The following is a 12,499-nucleotide window of genomic DNA, read 5'->3' on the forward strand; positions in this document are numbered from 1 at the left end:
TTATCACAAGCAACTTGCTAGTGGGAGTCCCAGGAAAAATTGTGATATCGGTGATATTTAGTGTGGACAATTTTTTCAGAACTTCCACTTGAGGTCCTAAAACCCTGAAAGCTCAAGTTACTTCCTAGTTAAGATTTAACTATTATTTATTGGCTGTGTTAAGCTTTTTTACATACGTTATACCCATCCCATGGGTCTCAAATCTGGTCTGACCTTGCCATTCCCCATCTTTGATCAATGGTAACTAATAGAATAAACTAATCTGCAATGAAAGATGGACACTTTCTTCTTTTAAAGATCCTATGCAAGTGCTTTCTGGGGAAAGCTATTTTACCACTGCAGTCAAAAGGAAAGATTTTAATAAAAAGAACTTTGGGCAAGCAAGAAACAGAGAATAGATCTATGAAGGGATATTGTGAAAGAAAAGCTTCTCTCAGATGGTCTACCTCATATAATAACCCACAAAGATTGACACTTAATTTACTGTGTCATACATATATTTTTTACAAAATAATATTGTTTTATACATGTTATACATATGTACCTTATTATACATATATTTGAGAAAGACTCTCTGAAAGAAGCTTCTTTTTCACAATATCCCTCTATGGATCTGTTCTCTCCTTCACACATTCACACACACACAAACACACACACACACACACACAGCATGCCATGTAATCTTTTCATTTTGCTGCATATTAAGGCTGAGTCTTTTTTTATGAATAGTGATTTTTTGAGTAGGAAGAGACTCCTGGAGATAATGCAATCCAACCTTCTTATTTCTGAATGCAGAAACTGAGAACTAGAAAGGTTAATGATTTGCCATAGCACAAAACCAACTTATGGCAGAATCTGGTCTAGAAATCACAAAGCTTGACTCCTAGACAAGGAGCTGGTAGGTAAATTCTTCCCTGCCTCTAAGTTAAACACTCCTAGATTGCTGAGGTACCATTTAATAAACTATTACTTTAGGTCATTATTCCTACACATCTGAGAAGCAATTTCAGAAGTGGTGCCTGATAGGCCTTGAGAATATCTGAGCTTCCTTAAGTGCCCCTTTTCGTCCTCAAGGAAGTTCACCAGCAAAGATAATCTAGTTTATTGGGTTCTAAGCAGCACAAAACACCATGTACTTGAAAATAAGAATATCATTCTACAAATGAATGCTTCTGAAAGAAACCCTAAAATACAAGCAGATGGTTTGTATGTCTTGGAAGTACAAAGAGTGACATCTTGTTTTCTTTGTGGAATTATTAAAAAGCAATCCAACACTACTGTCTTTTTTTTTTCTGGGAGAGCAAAATTGTTGATGAGGGGAATGTTGCAGAAATATAAATGTTTCTAGATTTCAGCAAAGCATTGGATGGCCTCCTGTGACAATAATGAACAACAAGAAGAAATTATAACAGAATTAAGTAGATATATAATTCATTAAATAATGATAACCTAGGAAAGGGATTTCTGTCACCTATGGAAATCACTCATGTCCAGCAAGACTCTGTTCTTGGCTTCAGCTTTAAAATGTAGAGACAATTGTTATCAGACACTATGATTATTTATTTTCACTCTTGTTCTAAAAAGAAATTAGCCTTTTTACATAGCTTATGCTGCTACCAATGATGCCTATGTAATGATATGAAATGAAAACATTTAGAAAAAGACAAGAAAATTGAGGCAAAGTGAGAAAATTTAATATAGTAAAGAGGTTAGTACTCCAAATTTATGCCACAAATGGCATTCATCCTTCACAGACCCATCAGCATATACGTTCAGTCTCTTCATCTATAAAAAAAGTAAATAATAATGCCTACCTGATAGTATGATATGAGGATTAAATGAGATAATGCTTGTAAGATCTTTAAAAGAATTCTAGGTACAGAGTGTAGAGTTCAATGAATATTTGTGAATCAGTAACCCATTTATAACATTTTTTAAACTGTGTTTGTTTTAATTCTGAATCTTTGTGCCTATTTTAGACTTGGCACATAGAAAATGCTCCATAAATGTACACTCAGAGAAAGAAATCTGCAAATTTCATAATGGCTTTAATGAAAGTTAGCTTAAAAGATGACAGATTAATATTCACAAACTTCTAAATACATTGTAAATGTGGCTTTACTGCCAAAAACAAAAAGAATTAGGAAACTTGTAAATTCCTGTTTTTATAAATTAAAAAATCAATTGGCAAAAGTTTAGGATGTGAGTAATCTAGGTTGAAAGCAATTCACATGAAAAATTTGTCAGTTTAAATAGACATCAACCAGTACAAGTTAAAAGTGTTAAATTGTTAAAAATGTACTGGATTATTATTAATAATAACAGCACCTATTGAGGTACATAGACTGAAGTTTTTCAATCTTTATGACTATGGAGAGACTAACAGTAAATTAGGAAAGAGTGACTTAGAAAGGATCATATGTCTTTTTTAAGGACACACAGCTAATAGATGATAGAACTGTTGGAAATTCTGAATCTAGCACCATGGACTTATCCATGTACTATACTTAGCTTTGTGTGTGATGTGATATTCAGACCACGTGAGAAAGGCTTATTGCATGCTGTAGTAAAAGATCCTCATTAAAAAAAAAATACTGACGTACTGAATGATTCCAGAGAAAAGGTTATAGAACATGAGAACACTTAATGGAACAAAGAAATTTAGCACTTAGAAGAGAAGATTTAAAATTAAACCACTCCAGCTGCCATCAAATATTGAAGGCCTATCATTTAGGAAGCACTTTCAGATAGCTGGTCCACTTAGTGATAGGGAATTTACGTCAGTACAAGGGAGATATTTTTAAAAATTAGATATGTCTAATAATGCATAAGATTCCTCCATAAAGAAATAGATTTCTAATTACTGGAAGTTTTCCTCCCCTATGGACTTTAGTTTTATATAAGTACATAAAAAGCATTTTCTTAGAAATACATTTCAACAGAAAATGTTGCTTGTTTTATAGCATTACAATATTCTTTCTCACTACCGGCCTTTGCATTGTCCTCCCACACAGCACTTTACAGAGGACTTGAAAGCCAACCTTAGCCACAACTGTTTGACCTCTGCATTTGCCAAGGACAAAACCTCAGTTTCTCACACATTCAAGGCTTCCTGGTTTTCTGATTTCCTGGTTCTGTCTTGACTTTTGATGAAACATTCAGACCTACCTTCTCTGACTTATGTTTTCAGTCCCTCAACTCATGATACTTATTTGATTTCAGTAAATCCCTTGCCTACAGGTAAATGAAAAGTAATTTGCCTGGACACTTTCTCCCAGACCCCTCCATCAAATTTCCAAGGACAAATAAGGCTTCCATGAATTTACTCTCCAGGGCCCACTGGAAATCCATAGGCTTGACCCTGAACCTGAGAATCAAGGGTTAAACAGTTGTCAACACCTAAGAGTCTTAAGATGGATAAATCTTTCTGGTGGCAGGTTAAATCAAGAAAACAAGAAGCCATTTATCAAAACAAGATGGAAGTAGCAAGTAAGCCAACTGATTTATGTCATATTAAAATGACCTTTGTCATTTAAGCTCATGTTCTCATCTCTGCTTCTGCTCAGGAAAATAGTCTGAATTTCCGTTGAACAACCTGACTACCCTGTCTCCTTCAGAGGAGTAAATGGTCTCCTTTAACCATAGAAATATGCACATGAATCAGCAAGACAATGTTCCAGGCAGACAATACAAATATAAGGACCTCACTGAACAGCCACAACTGATTTATTTCATAACATCTATTTTCCATTGTTATTACCAGGAAATGCATTTGTAATCACTTCTTTCAATTACTGACCAAATGGAAACTTTAGTCCCTAAGGCACAAGGATCACACAGCACAAGGCAGTAAGCTTGGCTCCTATTTAACTTCTGATCCAACCCTAAGTATATCTGGCAGTAGATTCGTCAGAACGATGACCGTCCATCAGTGGGATTCGGAATTAACTTAAATTCTAAACTTGGTTTAGTTCTTACTGGAATAATTATTAGACATTGGACTAGTGAATTAAGCTTTCTGAAGCCTTCTTCAAATGCATCATAGAATCCTATCTAACTACTTCACAAGGTTCTAGAGATAACTAAATTACATGACAGCAAAACAAAGAACTTAAATGTAAAGGGCAAATCAAATACAGGACATTATAATTATTTGGATGTTCTTCTGCATTTTCAAATCAAACACATACCATTTTTTCCTAAATAACCCTTCCTTGCCAACATCCTCATTTTATTTAGGTTTAAAGGCTTAGATAAGGACACCTAAACATTACCATGGGTGCCTTCAAGTGTGCAAATTTCCCTCTGTCTTTTAATTATCTCTTTCTGCTTTATACCTAGTCACAAAATTCAGTTGATTATTTCCTTGGATCCATGTTTTAGATTATTATCCTGATGTCTCTTCTCTCATTTCTGCACCTCACACTTGAATATCTGGTTCTTCTGCCTTCAGGTTCTCTCTTTTCCTTCATACTGGTTATAGGGTTTCCAAATTAATCTACATAAAATGGTACATTTTTCTGACCATGTGTGCACCAGTCTCTCTTGTTCTTATTTCCTTTTCATTTTTAGATGAAGTTCACATTCCTCAGACAAGCAAGAGGACTCATACTGATGAACCCATTGAATTTTACCTTTAGCCATTATTTAATGATCTTCCAAAAATTTATTAAATACCTGTCTCAGGTAAATTTTTATTCTGGCCAAACATGTCCTGTCAATTCCCACAAATGCATGTTCCTTTACTTGTGTTGCCTTTCCAGAATAAACCTCTCCATCAACCCAGTGTCCTCTGATTACTACTAAGCCCAATTTAATTCCTATGTCCTTAATCTAATCTCTACAAGATTAGTTCCAAATAGACTTTATATACATTCCTGTAAAATTTACATTTATATTTTACACTAGTTTATCATACACTGTCTTGTTGTAATCTTCTTTTTCTTAAATCATCTTCACTAAGCTCTGAGAGAAGCACGGCCTCTGAGATTGGTAAATCTTGATTAGAATCTACCTTTAACTTGCTATGGAGCTAGTCATGGACAAAATTCAACTTCTCTGAGTTCAATTTTCTACATATAAAAAATGAGAATATTATTCTTACTTTATTGCTTTGAGAAAATAAAAAAATAATATATACAAAATTCTTGGCCCATGGGATATTTTTAATAAAGATTAATTAATTTTGTCTCCACTCTTCTTATACTTCATGAATATATTTTGAGTCACCAACTGAATTGTTAAATTTTCAGGGTTTTCTACTTTCACTATGTAATCTTTGCGCTGTGTATTTATTTAGAAGTTTGACAGTATCATTTGTGAAATACATGGTAATTAAGTCATAATCATGATAATAACAAGAATAATAACAGTTGTCTCTAATACCCTTCACTGTCTAACAAACACCCCACAACTTAGAGGCTTAAAACAGAACATGGATTGGGAGCTATTTCCAGAATGGCAGTATGAGACCAGCAGAACCTTTCCCCACTGAAATATCATAACTGGAGAAAGCGTATTTTAGAAATCACTTGAAGTCTCTGGAAATTGTCTTTAGGGCCTACAGCAGCTAGAGAAGTATTCACTTAAGAAAATCTGCTAAATCTCTGAAGGAACAGCAGGAGTCTACAGCAGAAGAGCCACAATAGGTTCTCTCCCTGCTGCTTCCAAGCCAGCGAGTTGGATGCTCCACTGCAGATGGGGGAGGCCAAGAGCGAAATGCCCCCTCTCCCTCCAGCTCCCAGTGGAGGGCTGAAGTATTTCCTTAGGAGGGGCAGGCCTACAGCATTCCGTCTGTCCCTACCCCACCACAGTTCCATGGAGCCAAATCAAGACAGTGAACTGAGTACTTTCATTTGACTCCTCTTGTTGACAGGATTCCATGAAGACTGAAAAGATCAAATAAAAATAAATACATATATACCAATGTTGGGAAAAAAAAGGTGCTAAAGAAACAATAATAATTTTTCTAATGTCTGGAGATATTAAAGCAAGTGTGATTATATGAAGAGAAAAAATAGAAGAAACTGCCATGGCTATGAGGAGAAAGCTGAAACACAAGTAAGATTGTGTTTGGTGTTTCTATTAAATTTATATTCAATTTCAGCAATAATAATTTTTATCTCTAAGCATTTTTTTCCCTCAAATTGCTTACTTTCCATCAATAGGATTTTTTATGTTGTGGATGCAATATCTTCTCAAATTTCACTATTTTTACCAGAATCACAGAGTCCCAGGTCAGGGGTGCTGGTGCAAGAGGAGGAACGGGCTGATGCAGGAAGCTCTTCCATTAAAGTAGTCACGGAGGACTTGCCACAGACTGGCTAGGCCAGTTCTGGTTGAACCATCCTTTTTCTTGCAGGTAAAAAAGCAGAGGGCTATAGATTTAGCCCCAGCTAGAGTCCCAAGAACTAAAACAACACTTCATATAGGAAGTAAAGAGAAAGAAGAAAGATGTGAGTATGAAATAAAGGGGAGGTACCTGAATAGTCTGAACTACTCGGAGTGACGCTCTTCTCTTTGGCTCTCGCAAAGCCTTGCCTCCTAACTTCATTCCAGTTCCAACAACCTGTAGTTCTTTCTGCCGTCAGGATTGGCTCACGTGCCAGAACACTGAGTAAGCCCGCCCATTTAAAGAAACTATATTTTGATTATATAGACCAAGTCAACAGGGTCTCTTGCTATAAAGGAAAAATCATTTGGAGAAAAAAAAACTAGGGGTAAAAGAAAAAGATAAGATTAAAACTGACCTTGGAGGTGCAGATTATGTAATAAAAAGTAAATACATTTAATTTCTTTCATCTTCGGAGAAATTTGAGAGGATATTGCATCCACAACATAAAAAAAGTTATTAGTGGAAAGTGAGCAATTTGAGAGAAAAAATGCTTAGAGATAAAAATTATTATTGCTGAAATTTAATATGAATTTAATAGAAACACCAAATTTAAAAAACGTATATGACTAAGTGATTAAAGATGGTGGTGTGAGAGGTGAGACAGAGAACTCCTCCTAAAACCACATATAATATGAAAATATAATAAATACAACTAATGCTGAGAGAGCAACAGGAAAGAAGGCTATGCTAGACTGCATACACCTAGAGAAAAGAACAAACTTCATGGAGCAGGGTAATGTACCAAAGCTGTGACTTGGCAGGACCCAAGCCCTTCCCCCACCCCAGCTCCCCAGCTGGAGGAAGAGAAATGGAGCAAGAATGGAGTGGAGACCTCTGGGAGCATGAACTTACATTGCATGGTGCTCTGGTGATTAGTGGGGTTGGAAAGCTAAGATAGTTGGAATACCTGGAGAGACTGAGATTCCAGCTGCTTGTGGAAAACAGGAACCCATTTCCAGCTGCTCTGGGCAGGCAGTCTGAAAGACTTGCTAAAAGTGAGAGGACTGTTAAAGAGGCAAGGATTGCATACAGCTTACTGCTCAGGATAAAAGGACAGGTGTACTCTACCCAGCAGGTTGGGAACTTCCACAATCTTCAGGTGCTCCATCCCCCTGGCTGGCTACACAGCTCCAAGGCTCCCCACTGTGATATGCAGCCGGCTGCACCTTCCTCCTGGCCAACCCACACCTGGCTCACAAACTGGCAACCCCTGCCCTGGCGTCAGGCTAGTCAGAGGGAAGACACACCTACAGAAGCTACAAACACAAAGCACAGAGGTTTACACTTGTGTGTTCAGTTCACTGGTTCTGGCAGTGGAGACAGGCATAACACCTGGGAAGCAGAAAACAGCTCTTTCCTCCCCCAGGCACGAGCACCACTCCCTGCAACCCTGACATCACTCCAGGGGCTGGGCAGCTCCAGAGAGTAGAGCCTCCAGGCACTAGAGGGTGCCACATACAAATATGAAACATCAAAGGAAACTGGTTCAAACAAAAATACCACAAACACCAGAAAAAGAGTCAAATAAAACCAATCTCATGAATCTTCCTGAAAGAGATTGCAAAATAAAAATCATTAACATGCTCATGGAGGTACAGAAAGTTATTCAAGATCTCAGGAATGAATTTAGGTCAGAGATCCAAATGCTAAATAACACAATGGAGGGTTTTAAAAGCAGATTAGATACAGTGGAGGAGGAGATAAATGAAACAGAAATTAGAGAATAGGTATACAAAGAGGCTGAGGCACAGAGAGAAAAAAGGATCTCTGGGAATGAAAGAATATTGAGAGAATTCAGTGAGCAATCCAAATGGAACAACATTCATGTTATAGGGGTACCAGAAGAAGAGAGAGAAAAAGGGATAGAAAGTATCTCTGAGGAGGTAATTGCTGAAAACTTCTACAATCTGGGGAAGGAGATGTTGTCTCAGGTCATGGAGGTATACAGATCTCCCAACACAAGAGACCCAAGGAAGACAAAACCAAGACATATAACAATTAAAATGGCAAAGATCAAGGAAAAGGACAAACTATTAAAAGCAGCCAGAGGGAAAAAAGAGATCACATACAAAGGAAAACTCATCAGGCTATCATCAGACTTCTCAGCAGAAACCTTACAGGTCAGAAGGGAGTGGCATGATATATTGAATGCAATGAAGCAGAAGGGCCTTGACCAAGAATATTGTATCTGGGAAGATTATCATTTAAATTTGAAAGAGGGATTAAACAATTTACAAGTAAGCAAAAGCTGAAAGAATTTACATCCCACAAACCAACTCTACAGTGTATTTTGGAGGGACTGCTATAAATGGAAGTATTCCTAAGGTTTAACGGCTATCACCAGAGGTAATAAAACCAGAGTAAAGAAAGTAGAACAGTTAATTACTAAGCAAATACAAAATTAAATTAACTATTCCCAAAGTTAATCAAGGGGTAGACAAAGAATACAGAATATGATACCTAATATATAAAGAATGGAGGAGGAAGAAAAAGGAGGAAAAAAAACTTTTAGATTGTGCTTGTAATAGCATACTAAGTTAGTTAAGTTAGACTCTTAGATAGGAAGGAAGTTACCCTTGAACCTCTGGTAACCACGAATCTAAAGCCTGCAATGGCAATAAGTACATACCTATCGATAATCACCCTAAATGTAAATGGACTGAATGCACCAATCAAAAGACATAGGGTCATAGAATGGATAAAAAATATAAGACTCAACTATATACTGCCTACAAGAGACTCACTTCAAACTCAAAGACATACACAGACTAAAAGTGAAGGGATGGAAAAAGATATTTCATGCAACTAATAGGGAGAAAAAAGCAGGTGTTGCAGTTCTTGTATCAGACAAAGTAGAGTTCAAAACAAAGAAGGCAACAAGAGACAACAAAGGACATTACATAATGATAAAGGGGTCAATTCAACAAGAGGATATAACCATTATAAAGATCTATGCACCCAACAGAGGATCACCTACATATGTGAAACAAATACTAACAAAATTAAAGGGGAAAATAGAATGGAATGCATTCATTTTAGGAGACTTCAACATACCTCTCACTTCAAAGGACAGATCAACCAGACAGAAAATAAGTAAGGACAGAGGGGTATTTAACAACACATTAAAATGGATGGACCTAAAAGACATCTACAGAACACTACACCCAAAAGCAGCAGGATACAAATTCTTCTCAAGTGCACAGGAATGTTTTCAAGTATAGATAGATAATATACTGGCAACAAAAAGAGCCTCAGTAAATTCAAAAACATTGAAATTGTACCAAGCAATTTCTCAGAACACAAAGGTATGAAACTAGAAATAAATCATATAAAGAAAACAAAAAGCCCACATACACATGGAGGCTTAGCAACAAACTCCTAAATAACCAATGGATAAATAACCAAATAAAAACAGAGATCAAGCAATTTATGGAGACAAATGACAACAATAATTCAACACTGCAAAATCTGGATGCAGCAAAGGCTGTGCTAAGAGGGGAGTATATTGGAATACAGACCTACTTCAGGAAAGAACAATCCCATATAAACAGTCTAAACTCACAATTAACAAAACTAGAAAAAGAAGAATAAATGAGGCCCAAAGTCAGTAGAAGGAGGGACATAATAAAGATTAGAGCAGAAATAAATAAAATCGAGAAGAATAAAACAATAGGAAGAATCAATGAAAGCAAAAGCTGGTTCTTCAATAAAATAAGCAAAATAGATAAATCTCTGCATCACCCTAATATGGAAAACAGGCAAAGACACCTCAAAAAAAGACAATTAAAGACCAATATCCCTTGTGAGCATAGATGTAAAAATACTCAACAAAATATTAGCAAACCAAATGCAAAAATACATCAAAAAGAGCACCTACCATGAGCAACTAGAATTTATTCCAGGAATGTAAGGATGATGCAATATAAGAAAACCCATCAAGATCATCTACTACATCAACAAAAAGAAGGAAAAAAACACATGATCATCTGCATAGAAGCCAAAAATCATTCAACAAAATTCGAAATCCGTTCATGATAACTGTCAACAAAATGGGTATAGAGAGCAAATGTGTCAACATAATAAAGGCCATATATGACAAACCCACAGCCAAAACATACTTAACAGGGAGGAGCTGAAAGCTTTTCCTTTAAGATTAGGAACAAGGCAAGGATGCCTACTCTCCCCACTGTCATTCAACATAGTTCTGGAGGTACTAGCCATGTCAATCAGACAACACAAAGAAATAAAAGGCATCCAAATTGGTAAAGAAGAAGTGAAACTGTCACTGTTTGCAGATGACATGATATTGTACATAAAAAACCCTAAAGAATCCACTCCAAAACTACTAGATCTAATATCTGAATTCAGCAAAGTTGTAGGGTACAAAATTAATACACAGAAATCTGTTGCATTCCTATACACTAATGATGAGCTAGCAGAAAGAGAAATAAGGAAAACAACTCCATTCACAATTGTATCAAAAAGAATAAAATACCTAGGAATAAACCTAACTAAGGAAGTGAAAGACCTATACCATGAAAACTACAAGACACTCATGAGAGAAATTAAAGAAGATACCAATAAATGGAAACACATCCCATGCTCATGAATAGGAAGAATTAATATTGTCAAAATGGCCATCCTGCCTAAAACAATCTACAGATTCAATGCAATGCCTATCAAAATACCAACAGCATTCTCCTATGAACTAGAGCAAATAGTTCTAAAATTCATATGGAATCACAAAAGATCCCAAATAGCCAAAGCAATCCTGAGAAGGAAGAATAAAGCTGGGGAGATTATACTCCCCAAATTCAAGCTCTACTACAAAGCCACAGTAATAAAGATAATTTGGTACTGGCACAAGAACAGTCCCATAGACCAATGGAACAGAATAGAGAGCCCAAGCATATATGGTCAATTAATATATGATAAAGGAGCCATGGACATACAATGGGGAAATGAGAGCCTCTTCAACAGCTGGTGTTGGCAAAACTGGACAGCTATATGCAAGAGAATGAAACTGGATTATTGTTCAGCCCCATACACAAAAGTAAACTCAAAATGGATCAAAGACCTGAATGTAAGTCAAGAAACCATAAAATTCATACAAGACAACATACGCAAAAATTTCCTGAATAAAAACATGAGCAACTTCTTCCTGAACGCATGTCCTCAAGCAAGAGAGACAAAAGCAAAAATGAACACATGGGACTACATCAAACTAAAAAGTTTCTGTACAGCAAAGGACACCATCAACAGAACAAAAAGGCATCCTATGGTATGGGAGATTATATTCATAAATGACATATCCAACAATGGGTTAACATCCAAAATATGTAAAGAACGCACATGCCTCAACAACCAAAAAGCAAATAACCTGATTAAAAAATGGGGTGGAGGATATGAACAGACAATTCTCTAAAGAAGAAATTCAGATGGCCAACAGACACATGAAAAGATGCTCCACATCACTAATCATCAGGGAAATGCAAATAAAAACCACAATGAGATATCACCTCACACCAGTTAGGATGGCCAGTATAGAAAAGACTAAGAACAACAAATGTTGGCAAGGATGTGGAGAAAGGGGAACCCTCCTACACTGTTGGTGGGAATATAAGCTAGTTTAACCATTGTGGAAAGTAGTATGGAGGTTCCTCAAAAAACTAAAAATAGAGACACCATTTGACCCAGGAATACCACTCCTAAGAATTTACCCAAAGAATTTAATTTCTCAGATTCAAAAAGACATATGCACCCCTATGTTTACTGCAACACTATTTACAATAGCCAAGATATGGAAGCAACCTAAGTGTCCATCAGTAGTTGAATGGATAAAGAAGATGTGGGACATATACACAATGGTATACTATTCAGCCATAAGAAGAAAACAAATCCTCCCATTTGCAACAACATGGAGGGAGCTGGAGGATATTATGCTCTGTGAAATAAGCCAGGCAAAAACAAGTACCAAATGATTTCTCTCATTTGTGGAGTATAACCATGAAGCAGAAATGAAGGAACAAAACAGCAAAAGACTCACAGACTCCAAGAAGGGACTAGCGGTCACCTAAGCAGAGTGGCAGGACAGGTGGGGAGGGA

This window comes from Manis javanica, chromosome 4 (assembly GCF_040802235.1).
Source record: "Manis javanica isolate MJ-LG chromosome 4, MJ_LKY, whole genome shotgun sequence".
NCBI classification, from domain to species: Eukaryota; Metazoa; Chordata; class Mammalia; order Pholidota; family Manidae; genus Manis; species Manis javanica.